At 39.1% G+C, this 15,198-nt stretch overlaps 1 long non-coding RNA gene across 1 annotated transcript; it reads left to right on the top strand.

Annotated features, from left to right (window-relative positions):
* Positions 1-12,067: 12,067 nt before the first annotated feature.
* On the top strand, positions 12,068-14,127 carry LOC124659679. Its single transcript, XR_006989668.1, has 3 exons — positions 12,068-12,100; positions 12,839-13,035; positions 14,039-14,127. It is a non-coding gene; the product is annotated as an uncharacterized LOC124659679 (long non-coding RNA).
* The last annotated feature ends 1,071 nt before the right edge of the window (positions 14,128-15,198 follow it).

Below are 15,198 nucleotides of genomic sequence, written 5' to 3'. Positions count from 1 at the left end.
AAAGTCTAGATATTTTCTAGTAAGGGTTTGAGCAACAAGGATGACGAGTGTAGAGTCTTATAATGCTTGCAATATGTTTTTATGTGAGTTTTGTTGTACCGGTTCATACTTGTGTTTGCTTCAAATAACCTTGCTAGCCTAAGCCTTGTATTGAGAGGGATTACTTCTCGTGCATCCAAATCCTTGAGCCAAAAACTATGCCATTTGTGTCCACCATACCTACCTACTACATGGTATTTCTCCGCCATTCCAAAGTAAATTGCTTGAGTGCTACCTTTAAATTTCTATCCTTTATCTTTGCAATAAATAGCTCATGGGACAAATAGCCTAAAAACTATTGTGGTATTGAATATGTATTTATGTATCTTATTTCTTATTAAGTTGCTTGTTGTGTGATAATCATGTTCCTGGGGACGCCATCAACTACTCTTTGTTGAATATCATGTGAGTTGCTATGCATGTTCGTCTTGTCTGAAGTAAGGGCGATTTACCATGAGTTGAATGGTTTGAGCATGCATATTGTTAGAGAAGAACATTGAGCCGCTAACTAAAGCCATGATCCATGGTGGAAGTTTCAGTTTTGGACAACAATCCTCAATCTCTTATGAGAAAATTATTTGTTGTTGAATGCTTAAGCATTAAAGAGGAGTTCATTATCTGTTGTCTATGTTGTCCCGGTATGGATGTCTAAGTTGAGAATAATCAAAAGCGAGAAATCCAATGCGAGCTTTCTCCTTAGACCTTTGTACAGGCGGCATAGAGGTACCCCTTTGTGATTCTTGGTTAAAACATATGTATTGCGGTGATAATCCAGGTAATCCGAGCTAATTAGGACAAGGTGCGGGAACTATTGGTATACTATGCATGAGGCTTGCAACTTGTAGGATATAATTTACATAACACATATGCTTTATTACTACCGTTGACAAAATTGTTTCTTGTTTTCAAAATAAAAGCTCTAGCACAAATATAGCAATCGATGCTTCCCTCTGTGTAGGGCCATTCTTTTACTTTTATGTTGAGTCATTTTACCCATTTCCTTCCATCTCAAGAAGCAAACACTTGTGTTAACTGTGCATTGATTCTTACATACTTGCATATTTGCATTCATCATATTACTTTATGTTGACAACTATCCATGAGATATACATGTTACAAGTTGAAAGCAACCGCTGAAACTTAATCTTCCTTTGTGTTGCTTCAACACCTTTACTATGAATTTATTGCTTTACGAGTTAACTCTTATGCAAGACTTATTGATGCTTGTCTTGAAAGTACTATTCATGAAAAGTCTTTGCTATATGATTCAGTTGTTTACTCATTGTCTTTACCATTGCTTTGGATCGCTGCATTCATTACATATGCTTACAATAGTATTGATCAAGATCATGATGGCATGTCACTTAAGAAATTATCTTTGTTATCGTTTACCTACTCGGGACGAGTAGGAACTAAGCTTGGGGATGCTGATACGTCTCCAACGTATCGATAATTTCTTATGTTCCATGCTACTTTATTGATGATACCTACATGTTTTATACATACTTTATGTCATATTTATGCATTTTCCAGGCACTAACCTATTAACGAGATGCCGAAGAGCCGCTTGGTGTTTTTCGCTGTTTTTGGTTTCGGAAATCCTAGTAAGGAAATATTCTCGGAATTGGACGAAATCAACGCCCAGGATCTTATTTTTCCACGAAGCTTCCAGAACACCGGGGGAGATACGAAGTGGGGCGACGAGGCGGCCACACGCTAGGGCGGCGCGGCCCAAGCCCTGGCCGCGCCGGCCTGTTGTGTGGGCCCCTCGCGTCGCCCCTAAACCTACCTCTTCGCCTATAAGAAGCCTTCGTCGATAATAACTCCAGTACCGAGAGCCACGATACGGAAAACCTTCCAGAGACGCCGCCACCGCCAATCCCATCTCGGGGGATTCAGGAGATCGCCTCCGGCACCCTGTCGGAGAGGGGAATCATCTCCCGGAGGACTCTACACCGCCATGGTCGCCTCCGGAGTGATGTGTGAGTAGTTAACCCCTGGACTATGGGTCCATAGCAGTAGCTAGATGGCCGTCTTCTCCTAATTGTGCTATCATTGTTGGATCTTGTGAGCTGCCTAACATGATCAAGATCATCTATCTGTAATACTATATGTTGCGTTTGTTGGGATCCGATGAATAGTAAATGCTATGTTATGTTGATTATCAATCTATCATCTATGTGTTGTTTATGATCTTGCATGCTCTCCGTTGCTAGTAGAGGCTCGGCCAAGTTTTTGCTTGTAACTCCAAGAGGGAGTATTTATGCTCGATAGTGGGTTCATGCCTCCATTAAATCCGGGACGAGTGATGAGAAAGTTCTAAGGTTGTGGATGTGCTGTTGCCACTAGGGATAAAACATCAATGCTATGTCTAAGGATATATTTATTGATTACATTACGCACCATACTTAATGAAATTGTCTGTTGTTTGCAACTTAATACTGGAGGGGGTTCGGATGATAACCTGAAGGTGGACTTTTTAGGCATAGATGCATGTTGGATAGCGGTCTATGTACTTTGTCGTAATGCCCAATTAAATCTCACACTACTCATCATAACATGTATGTGCATGGTCATGCCCTCTCTATTTGTCAATTGCCCAATCGTAATTTGTTCACCCAACATGCTTACTCTTATGGGAGAGACACCTCTAGTGAACTGTGGACCCCGGTCCATTCTTTTACATCGAATACAATCTACTGCAATACTCGTTCTACTGTTCTCTCGCAAACATCATCATCCACACTATACATCTAATCCTTTGTTACGGCAAGCCGGTGAGATTGACAACCTCACTGTTACGTTGGGACAAAGTACTTCGGTTGTGTTGTGCGAGGTTCCACGTTGGCGCCGGAATCCCTGGTGTTGCGCCGCACTACACTCCGCCGCCATCAACCTTCAACGTGCTTCTTGGCTCCTACTGGTTCGATAAACCTTGGTTTCTTACTGAGGGAAAACTTGCCGCTGTACGCATCATACCTTCCTATTGGGGTTTCCCAACGGGCACGACGATTGCGTGCTAGCATCAGGATGCTGATACGTCTCCGACGTATCGATAATTTCTTATGTTCCATGCTTGTTTTATGACAATACTACATGTTTTATACATACTTTATGTCATATTTATGCATTTTCCGGCACTAACCTATTAACAAGATGCCGAAGAGCCAGTTGCTGTTTTCTGCTGTTTTTGGTTTCAGAAATCCTAGTAAGGAAATATTCTCGGAATTGGACGAAATCAACGCCCAGGGGCTTATTTTTCCACGAAGCTTCCAGAACACCGAAAGGGAAACAAAGTGGGGCGACGAGGCGCCCACACAACAGGGCGGCGGGGCCAAGGCTTGGGCGGCGCGGCCCTAGCGTGTGGGGCCATCGTGGCGCCCCCTGACCTACCCTTCCGCCTACATAAGCCTTCGTCGATAATAACTCCAGTATCGAGAGCCACGATACGGAAAACCTTCCAGAGACGCCACCGCCGCCAATCCCATCTCGGGGGATTCAGGAGACCGCCTCCGGCACCCTGCCGGAGAGGGGAATCATCTCCTGGAGGACTCTTCACCGCCATGGTCGCCTCCGGAGTGATGTGTGAGTAGTTCACCCCTGGACTATGGGTCCATAGCAGTAGCTAGATGCTCGTCTTCTCCTAATTGTGCTATCATTGTTGGATCTTGTGAGCTGCCTAACATGATCAAGATCATCTATTTGTAATGCTACATGTTGCGTTTGTTGGGATCCGATGAATATTGAATGCTATGTTATGTTGATTATCAATCTATCATCTATGTGTTGTTTATGATCTTGCATGCTCTCCGTTGCTAGTAGAGGCTCTGGCCAAGTCGTTACTTGTAACTCCAAGAGAGAGTATTTATGCTCGATAGTGGGTTCATGCCTCCATTAAATCTGGGACAGTGACAGAAAGTTCTAAGGTTGTGGATGTGCTGTTGTCACTAGGGATAAAACATCAATGCTATGTCTAAGGATGTATTTGTTGATTACATTACGCACCATACTTAATGCAATTGTCTCGTTGTTTGCAACTTAATACCGGAAGGGGTTCGGATGATAACCTGAAGGTGGACTTTTTAGGCATAGATGCATGCTGGATAGCGATCTATGTACTTTGTCGTAATGCCCAATTAAATATCACACTACTCATCATAACATGTATGTGCATTGTCATGCCATCTTTATTTGTCAATTTCCCAACTGTAATTTGTTCACCTAACATGCTATTTCTTATGGGAGAGACACCACTAGTGAACTGTGGACCCCGGTCCATTCTTTACATCGAATACAATCTACTGCAAATACTCGTTCTACTGTTTTCTGCAAACATCATCTTCCACACTATACATCTAATCCTTTGTTATAGCAAGCCGGTGAGATTGACAACCTCACTGTCACGTTGGGGCAAAGTACTTTGGTTATGTTGTGCAGGTTCCACGTTGGCGCCGGAATCCCTGGTGTTGCGCCGCACTACACTCCGCCGCCATCAACCTTCAACGTGCTTCTTGACTCCTACTGGTTCGATAAACCTTGGTTTCTTACTGAGGGAAACTTACTGCTGTACGCATCACACCTTCCACTTGGGGTTCCCAACGGTCGCGTGCTGTTCGCGTGTCACTAGTCACTTTATTTCAAAAAAGATAGAGAAACAATAGAACTTTCTAAATACAATAAGAACTCCAAACAAAAAGCAAGAATAAAATATAAATGGGCTGCCTCTCGGAAGCTCTTTCTTTATTGACATATAGCTAGGACTGATACCTTGTTTTAGGAGGGGTATTTATTATGATGCCGCTTTTGATCTTGATTGCGTCCTCTCGTCTTCCTTGAGAAATGCCCCATACATTCCTTGTGAGGGAATTGAAACTTCACATTACCTTCCTTATCATGAATTACCGCTCCCGAAGTTCTCGAAAAAGTTTACCAAGAATTATAGGACCGAGATAATTGCTTGCTCTCCATGTGTATTGCATAACAATCCTCATGTAGGAATATCATATGTAACTCAATAGCTATACTATCAACATTTCCTAAAGCATGTTTGGTAGAAGAATCGGCAAGTCATAAATTATCATTAATTGGAGACATGGTACCAATATCCAAAGCATCACATAAATTTTAAGGAATAAATGAAACACTAGCTCCTAGATCAACATTACATGGCATATAAGTTTACCTATAGTTACTTGGATTTTTTGTTCCCATATATCCCCAAGCATAGGTGCAATCTTTAGCTTCTGTATTGTATCTTGCTATCTTAAAAAATATGATCTTCTTTATATGATCTAAAACATCTTGATTAAAATTAATAGTAGGATTATTACAAGGATTTTGCAAGATAGAGATTAGTTCATTCAAGCTACATTTATATAGATTAATACGTTGTAGGAACTGCAGAAGCAATCGAGGGCTGGGTTTACCCCTCAACTCTTCCATTTTGTCCAAATTTTGTTCCTAGACAACTAAAATTTTATTCCAATTCTTTTCCATCTAGAAAATGTTTTCCGATTGATTTGTTCAGTTATTGGTAAATTTTTGTTCCATCTTATCCAAATTTGTGCTCAAGAACTAAACATTTGTTCCATTTCTTTTCCTTCTTGTAAATATATTTCTCGTTGATTTGTTTTAGGATCGGCAAACTTTTCTTCCATTTTATCAAAAAAATTGTTGCCTAGGAATAATTTTTTGTTCCAATTCTTTACCACATATTGATATTGTATAGAGTATGGTGGATACACCATATACATATAGCCCATTGTGATGGTCGCATTTTATGCCCTCGTTTCTTAGCAAAATACGACAATTAGTACTGATGCGTTGGGAATGGCCTAATCCACTAGTAACATTACACATAGTCGGATAAATTGAATTTGTTCATTTTTTGAGGATATTTTGTTTTCTTAAATAAGCTGCATGGAAAAACAAATGAGTGTCCATTAACAGAACAAGTCATAAGTATAGAGAAAAAAATAGACCAACTGGAACACAAATTTAATGCATGACTATTCACGAGACCATATTTAGAAATTTTACCGATTGCAGAACAAATCATGTGGAAATACAAGAAAAATAGGAAAATAAATTCCTAGGGAACAAAATTTGGATAAGGACACAAATTTATTGATCGTGGAACAAATGAATTGGGAAAAATATTTAGAAGATGGGAAACAACAGAAAAAAAACTAGTTCACAAGGAATTGTTTTTGGATAAAATGGAATAAAATTATATAGATAGCAGAACAAATCAACTGAAAAATATTACAAGATGAAAAAATATGAACAAAATTTTAGTTCTTTGAGAATAAAATTTGGGTAATAAGGAATAAAAATTTACCAAGCTTCGAACAAATCGACCAAGAAATATATTTACAAGATGGAAAAGAATTAGAAAAGTATTTAGTTCACCTTTTTGGAAAAAAATAGAATACAATAATCCTGATTTGGAGTAAATTAACTGAAAAAACATTTACAACATGGAAAAGAAAACAAAAAATTAGCTCCTAAGAAGTAAGAACAAAAAATTTCTGATCATGGAGCATGTCAACCTGAGAAATATTTATAAGACGAAAAAGAATTTGAACATGTAGCATGTGAACCGTGCATGTATCGGTCCATTCGCTATGCATGCACTGAAGGCAACGCTCGAGAAAATTAACATTTACACATTCATGTATCACAGTTGTCATCAAACACTAGTAAGCTTAGGCTACTGACTAGTTCATTCGTCGCAGCACATGAAGTTTGAACCAAAAAAACAGGGTTTATGCAATTTAATGGTTTATGAAGAAAAATTCTTTCACCAAGAAGGACATAATTTCAGTGTTCGACGAACAAGTCATGACTATAATAGGAACAAATAAATATACACTAGTAAACAACTAATTATTCATCGAGTAAGAACTAATTATACGAGCGGAATAAAAATTTAGTGGAACTGATCATGTAGAGTTAGATTAAAAGAACTTTCTGCATAAAATAAAAAATGGTTATTCACTATATAGGAAACAACTAATTACACATTGGGCACAAAAAAGTAGTGAAACTAATTTTGTAGACTAAGAGGAACAAGAGTATTGGAAAGAGATAAAAAATCACTCGAAACAATTAATTATTCACCAAGAACAAAAGTCATACCTTGGGGAAAAAAATAGTGGAACTTCATGAAGAAAAGAATAATTATTCACCGGGAAATAAATAAATATACACTGAGGAACAAAAAAATAACTATTTTTTTAGAGTAAGAGGACAAATATTTTCTGAATGAAGCAACAAATAAATATACACTCATAACAACTAATTTTCAATGGGAAATAACTATCTATAGTTAGATGAACACAACTTTCTACATGAACAAAAGAAAAATTATTCACCGAAAGCGACAACTTGTCTAGTAGGGAATAAAAAATAGTGGAACTAATTTTGTAGTAAGAGATAAAATAAATTTGTGGAAATATTTTTTACAACAACTGGAACAAATAATTGTTAACATAGGAACAAATCACTCTTCACTAGGCAACAAAAAAGAACATCACATAAAACAAAATAAAAACAACGGAAACATGATGTTGGGGAAGTAATTTTCTCGAACATTAGAAGAAATCTTTCAGAACATAGGAACATATCAGTATACACTAGGGAACAATAAAGAACATCACATGGAATAAATCACAAAACAACTGGGAACAAAAAGTTGTGGACACAATTTTATTTAATAATTGAAACAAATAATATAGAACATAGGAAAAAATTAGTATACACTCGAAAACCAAAGAGAACATCATATGGTACAGAAGAAAAAAACAAAAAAGGATCAAAAAGGTCATGGAACTGATTTAGGAAACAATGGGAATAAATTATCCAAAACAAAGGAACAAATAATTCTACACTAGCAGACAAAAAGAAGAACATGGGGAAGAAGAAAATACAACTAACACTAAAAAAGTATGGAACTAAATTTTTAAATAAGAGAAAAAAATCTTGGAGAACGAAGGTTCAAATCACTATATAGTAGGGAACAAAAAGGAACAACACATGTAACAAAGAAAAGTAAAGATGTGAGCCTAGCTCACTTGGTTAGCAAAGTGGTTGTATAACCCAACCAGCTAGTTTAAATTTCTCACGGATGCATATTTGAATTCCTATTACTAAATAAAATACCATTGTAAGGGCTTCCCTTACCTTATTCCTTAAAAAACAATGAAAAGTACACATGGTCCAACGAATAATACACCCGGGAATGAAAGAACCAAAGTATTTCTAAATCAAGAAACAAAGTATTAGTTGTACGGGAACAAAAAGTAACATCACAAAGAACCTAACGTAAAATATAATAAAAATGAGAAAAGGTTGTTAAAGATGGAAAATAGAAAGAAAATCAAGTGAAAGAAACATATTAAAGGAAGAAAGGATGAAACAAGAAATAGCGGCCGAATTGGCATTGCCTTAAATCATTTCTTGCTCAACTCGTTCCTATTTAAAGAAAACAAAATAAAATGTTAGCTAGGAACTCGATGTTAGGTCTCTCTCTCTCTCTCACTCAGTTGTACGTTTTTTAGAGCATGATGCCAGAACTTCCTTGGTACCATGATATTATTTTCTTAAATTCAAATATATAGACTCAGAAAATTCCGAAATAAATTGATGGATGTTTACAAGAAGTGTGTTTACATTCCGTAAAATTTTCAGAACCAAATTCGAATTGCACGCATAGAAACTAAATTGAGAAATCCATCATCAATAGTATCACAAAAAGGCAAAACATAAAATGGCATCGCTCACATAACAAATTGTATTTTTGTTTCTCTTTGTGTATTTCGAATTTAGTTCTGAAATTCTCTGAGATATAAAACACGTCTTCTGAAACATCGACAAATTTATTTTGAATTTTCAACACTTAATTTTGTGTGTGAAGTTATATCATGATATAATATGAGGTGTGATATTCGTTGTTTTATTTCCTTTAGGCGTCTCCGCACACATAGCAGTATAGCACACGTAGCAACACTCTCATCCGCATAACTCAAAATAAAAGAGCACTCCCATCCCCAGTCGTAGGACTCGGCGAAATAGAAGTCATGGGCGAAACAGGGCGGCCCATCCTCGGGTGAAAGTGTGAAACAGACACTCGGTAGCGCGTAGTGTCGACCAGCCCTGGGGCGCTAGGTAGCCAATCCATAGTTTTCACTCAACGCTAAGGTTATCGTGTTAACGAGTACATGCACCGAGCGCTTGGGCCCAACCCATTAAAAAGAGGACGAACTGAGTTGAGGAACAAGACCACCTCCCTGGAGACGATGACGGCGCGGCTGACCACGACGTTGTCTACAGAGGCAGAGACCGGAACTTAGGTTTCGGGTGCGATTGCTCGCCGACGTTGTCCTTAGGGTTTCGGGTGCGGGTGAGGTAGCCCGGGTCGAAGAACAAGGTGGGTGGCGACGGGTTTAGAGGGAAGTCGGGGAGGTAGTGGGCTGGTGGCTCAAGCCGGGCAGGGCGTCGAGGGCGTCACGGGAGCGGCACCAGGCACCGGTGGAAGAGGCAGACGGTTGTCACCATCATTGCCACCGGGGAACCAATGGCTGGTTGGGATCTCGCGAGAAAGAAGATGTGGGCGAGGAACAAGACACAGCGTGGGATGGTGGGCCTTGCGGTTCTTGCGGGCGACAACGCAAAATTGATTCGAATACTATTAAAATATAAAAATATTTAAATTTGAAAAATGTTTGAATTTGAGAAATGTTGAAATTGAAATAATTTGCGTACTTCAATAATGTTCAAACTTTAAAAAAAGAAAATTTTAATTTTCTTTACAGTTTTTAAAAACATTTTTGAAAAATTGTTCAAATTTAAAAGATGTTTAGTTTTTAAAATAGTTCAAATTTTAAAAATATTAGGATATTTTCATATCTTTTCAAATTTTGAAAATACACAACATATTAAAATTTTCAGTTTTAAAAATATTATTTTAAATTTTTCTAGAGAAAAAATATTTCAAAAAAATATAGAAAATAGACGACAGAAAATGAAAAAATAGTATTACCAGTTGGGCCTGGCCTAGCTCGTGCGGGCGGTTGTGCGACGTCCCGCATCTACCGAACCAAGCCATTGGCGAGGAACCCTCGTAGGGAGGGTGAATCTTATTCACCGCCTATTGCGGCCCCTATTGGAGTTGTCGTATAGGGCGTGATAGCTTTGGGGCGAGCCCGTTAAGAAGGTGGTGGTTTCTTTTCTAGTTTTTATTTTATTTCTTTTTGTGTATCAGTTTCCTTATGGCTTTTTCAGTTTTTTTGGTTTTCGTCGGTTTTGCGTTTATGTTGGTCTTTTTTTATCTTTTTAAAAACCTTAACATTTTTCAGTTTTGAATATTTCTCAATTTAGAACGATTTTCAGATTTTAACATTTTATAAAACTGAACTTTTTTAAGTTGAACATTTTTTAATATGAACATTTTTCAAATATGAATATTCTTTTAATTTGTATACTTTTCAAATTTGAACAATTTATAAAAAAAACTGTCAAAAAACCGGAGCAGGAAACTGGAATACTAACTGTCCAGATGGATCTAGTGTGCCTGGCCCAACAGTTTGGTTCCATGCGGGCAGCGAGCCAGATAGAGGCTGCTTAACACTACGATGGGCTTCGTCGCTCCTGGCTTGCCCAGCCCAGCCCATGTGTGCTGTTGCACTTCCAAGCCGTGGGCCTCTTTGATTGTCCTTCTGATGGGGAAGACATAATACTCGCATGTTCCACAAAGAAACGGCAAAATCTATACACCGACCAGGTCGGTGGCTACCGGCCACCGCACACCCCCTGGTCGGGTATGGGCCAGGCCCATTTGTGGCTGTTTGGCCTCGTTTTTTCTTTTTTCTTTTTTCTGGTTTCTTTTTTCTGTTTTCTTTTCTTTTTTCTGTTTTCGGTTTTGTTTATATTTTTTTAGATTCGAAAATTTTGATTTTTAAAAATTGTTCAAATTGAGAAAATGTTTAAATTAAAAAAAATTCAAATTTGAAAACTGTTTAAATTTGAAAACCGTTCAAATTCGAAAACCGTTCAAATTTGAAAATTTGAAAATTATTCAAATATGAAAATCGTTCAAATCGAAAAATTGTTCAAATTCGAAATTTGTTCATATTCAAAAAACGTTCAATTTTGAAAATTATTCGAGTTAAAAAATTGTTCAAATTTCGAATTTTGAAAAATATTCAAATCCAAAAACTATTCAAATTTAAAAACTGTTTTAATTTCAGAAAACTGTTCAAATTTTATGAAAAACTTTTTCTCGAAAAAAGTTTTTAAAAGTGTTAGATTTTAAAAAACGAAAATATAAACAGAAAAGAGATCACAAAAAGAAGGAAGAAAAAGGAAAAAAAACTCACGTGACGCAATGGGCCGCGGCCCACTAAATTACTGGATCGTGGGGGGTGTGCGGTGCCTTCCACCCACCGACCAGGTCGGTGGCGAGGAGCTCCCCAAAGAAACACTTCTCATCGGCGATAATTTGGGAGAGAGAGAGAGATGACGTGGCTGTGCTCTCGTGTTTGATACGAATCCTAATACAACCGTTTCAGTTTCGCATGTACTAATATTAATATATGCAGCGGCACGCACGTAACAGTACAAGAAATAATCAGCACAAGAAAATCGATCCGTCGTTCTGTCCAACAATACCTAGATTTATTGTTTGTACGGAGTATAAGCCAATCGATCGATTTGCGATGGCCTTGCGATTCGCTCTCAAGAAATCCTGCTCCCCGTTTGCCAGATCGGGAGCCCTCTTCCGCGCGTCTGCTCCAGCAGCGGCCACCGCCGCCGCTCCTCCGGCGGCCCGACCTATCTCCGTACTACTTACTTCATTATTGTTCGAAAAAAAATCTCTTATTCTGTAGTACTAGTTGTTGTTATGTTCAGTGGAATACCCTCCCAACAAATAATGAAATATATATTGTTTTCTCTACGCAATTTTCAGGATGGTGTTAGAACGCTCAATAATGTCTGTCGTGGAGTTCTCCAACTCAACCCAAGCCCCGTGATGCCCAATAATATTGGGCTTTGTGGCCTTGTATGTGTCTAAGTATATTTGCTTTACTATCTTATACGTTAGGGTGGTATAGTTAGGTGATAAGAGAAGCGACCTACAAGCTGAATGGTCCATAGTTGTGATGGTTGGCATTCCTCCTTCACTGAATGCTAGAGCTCCTATTCAAATTTCACTAAGCAAAAAAAAAGCATGTTTCAACTGATAAAATACATAAATTACTGTATTTACAATCTTGGGCTGCCATTTATTTGTATTCTGAAATTTATGTTTTTTCTTGGTTCTCTAAACGACCAAAAACTGACCCAGCGTATCTCGCCTTTTCAAGTGAGTCCTAGATCTCCTATCCAAATTTCAAATGCAAGAAGAAAGCATGATTCGACTGATAAAATGATGTAACATAATGTTGGAACTGGCATTAATCTCAATTCCCAAATGTATGTTTTGACTAGCTTTTTTCTTGGTTACACTCTATATAGCCAAAACTGATCAGTTGTGTCTCTCTTCCTTAAGTGAGTGCTAGAGCTCCTATCCAAATTTCAATGAAAAAAGAACATTCCTAAACTGGTTTAAAAGAAAAGTAATTTGATGTTGTAGTTTCTCATTAATCGCAATGCTCATGTTTATGATTTGATTAGTTTTTTATTGGTTAATTACTTCTAAATGGTAAAAATGACATTGTACCTCACCTTCTTAATTCTTTTCAGAAACTACAAATATTATGTGTATGTTTTGATTGTTTATCCTGCCTAATGAATGCAGGCAACAAGGCACCTGAGCACATCTCCATGTCCTCATGCTGCTGCTGCAAAAATAAGCTGCCCCAGAACTGGTATGCCCTCAATAAATATAAACCACATTAAGTCAGCATCTGTCAACTCGTCTAGAGGGGCCCTGCGAACTTATTCATCCAGGGCAACCGTCGAAGGCGAACTATCACAGGCAGCACAAATGGCAGCGTAAGTACTAGTTCATTATCTCTTTTTTACTTATTCGACTGGATTTTTATTGGGATTGTCTATGATTTGTGCTTTATGTTTCCTCTACGGTGTACTTATCATATATTCAAAACAAATTTGACTCATCCCAACTGCTGGGTTCAAATGTCAATACCTCAATGCAAAAGGTAGCATATGCATATAGGGTAGGAGAAGAATTCAGCATGCAGCGACCCTAGGCGTCCAACTTTCTGAGTGTTGTGGTATTACATTTTCTATATGGCCATGTTTCTGTGTGTTCCAGTCTTTAAATAAGTCTAGATACAGCACATACTTCCTCTGTTAGTTCATGCTAGTACAGTTTTTTCTTGTTGCCTGACAGGTCATGTTTGTAAATTGAGATTTTGAGTGTTGTTGGCACATTCTTTTCTGATGGAAAATCAGTTCCTTGTCCAGGTACTACATGTACCATGGTAGAGCTGTGAAGGTGTCTTACACATGACATGCTCACAATTGTTTTTTTTTTCTGGGGGATGGTCAGTTGGCTATGATTGTTGTACCACGAAGCACACCTTTATTGCTTGCCAAATGGCTGGGCAAAAGAATATGAGATTAGTTTCCTCCAAATAGTTGGGCTTGACTTTTGATGAATTGAGGACTCACTTGATTTATATACGAGCATTTTGCATGCCATTTATCAAAGTTGTACCCACATCAATACATCATATATTTTAATGAGCATCCTAGAAGTTCTTGCATTGACTTGCACCCACCTGCCAATTTCCTACACCCCATATTTCAATTTACTACTCCCTCTGTACCATAATATAAGACCATATTATAAGACATTTGGCAAACCAAAACGTCTTATATAATATGGAACATAGGAGTAAATGACAATGGTAATACATATGGTCGGATCTTTAAGAGGACAACTAATTACAAAATGTGAAGTTTGGGATATATGCATATTTAACCTTGTAAAAGTTTATCCAGTTCATCAAATTTGTTTTTCGTTTTGCAGGTCAGGAGCTAGCTATCGGAACTTTTTGAAGGGTGTTAGGCTCTCTGCCTGTGCTTTGAGCTTGGTATGGGCCATCACTATTTACTCTGCGTGGTCAAAGCGCCGCAGATGTTCTTGCAATGGTCTACGTGGTTGCAATGGTCGCCGCGGCCATTCAAAATCATATGAAATCAGGAGGTGCTATACTTCCCTCTGATTATCTCGTGACCTGCCAGATTTGACTTGAATCTCTTCTCCTGATTAGATGAGATCATGTGAGTGCAAGTGGTATTTGAGTGTTTTGTATGTGGCTTGTAAGCCTGTAAGTACATTATGCTTTTCTGTAATTAGTCAGAAACTACAGATGCTAAAAAATGTTAATCTCGCATATCTTGGATTTACATGTGCAAATTGCAATGTGCAGCCCGAAATACTAGTAGATGTTCTTCCCTCATAGCAGTCACCTTTCCGAACTGTTTAACTACAAGACTGCCCTAATGTTCGCAACATTTACAAGAAAGCTAAACAAGCAGTTGGATTGACTTGGCTCTTCAACCTCACAAAAACCCCATCTCCTGCATCGTTGCCCACATTTCTCCCCTCGACTCTTCCCGCAACACTAGAAAACTCATCCAGAAATGGTCTTCTGATCGTACTTCCTTCGGCCCGCTGGAGAATGTCCTCCCCTTTGTGATACCACCATCGCATCACTACTTCCTCCAATGATGGGAATGAGGTCCATTGTCTTCCTATTTTAAATGGACACCGGCCTCTTATTCACCCATGTGTTGTGCCCCGAAGACAGCAACAACCTCCGATGTCTCCCGTTGATGTACCCAAAGGCGGATTTGGGCCCCAGGCTACACGAGCCACGGCCTGGGGCGTGGAAAAAAAATCCTAGGCTACATCTAGGATTCAGCCCGGGGCGCAGCCCAGCCCAGCCGAGGCGAGCGACACACGAATGCACGCGACGCAACTCCACGCACGCGACGCGACTCCAGTACTCCACGCATGCGACGCGAGTAGGCGACTCCAGGTCTCTAGCGACGCGACGGGCGACGGGACGGCGCCGCCGCCTCCACCCTCCAGGCCGCCGCGGGCGCCGCCGCCTCCACCCTCCAGCCTCCGCTGCTCCGCGGATCCGCGTCCGACGCCCACCTCCCGGCCGGAAGCCTCGCGTC

Source organism: Lolium rigidum, chromosome 6, assembly GCF_022539505.1.
Source record: "Lolium rigidum isolate FL_2022 chromosome 6, APGP_CSIRO_Lrig_0.1, whole genome shotgun sequence".
Taxonomy (NCBI): domain Eukaryota; kingdom Viridiplantae; phylum Streptophyta; class Magnoliopsida; order Poales; family Poaceae; genus Lolium; species Lolium rigidum.
This window is presented reverse-complemented; position numbering and strand designations above follow the sequence as displayed.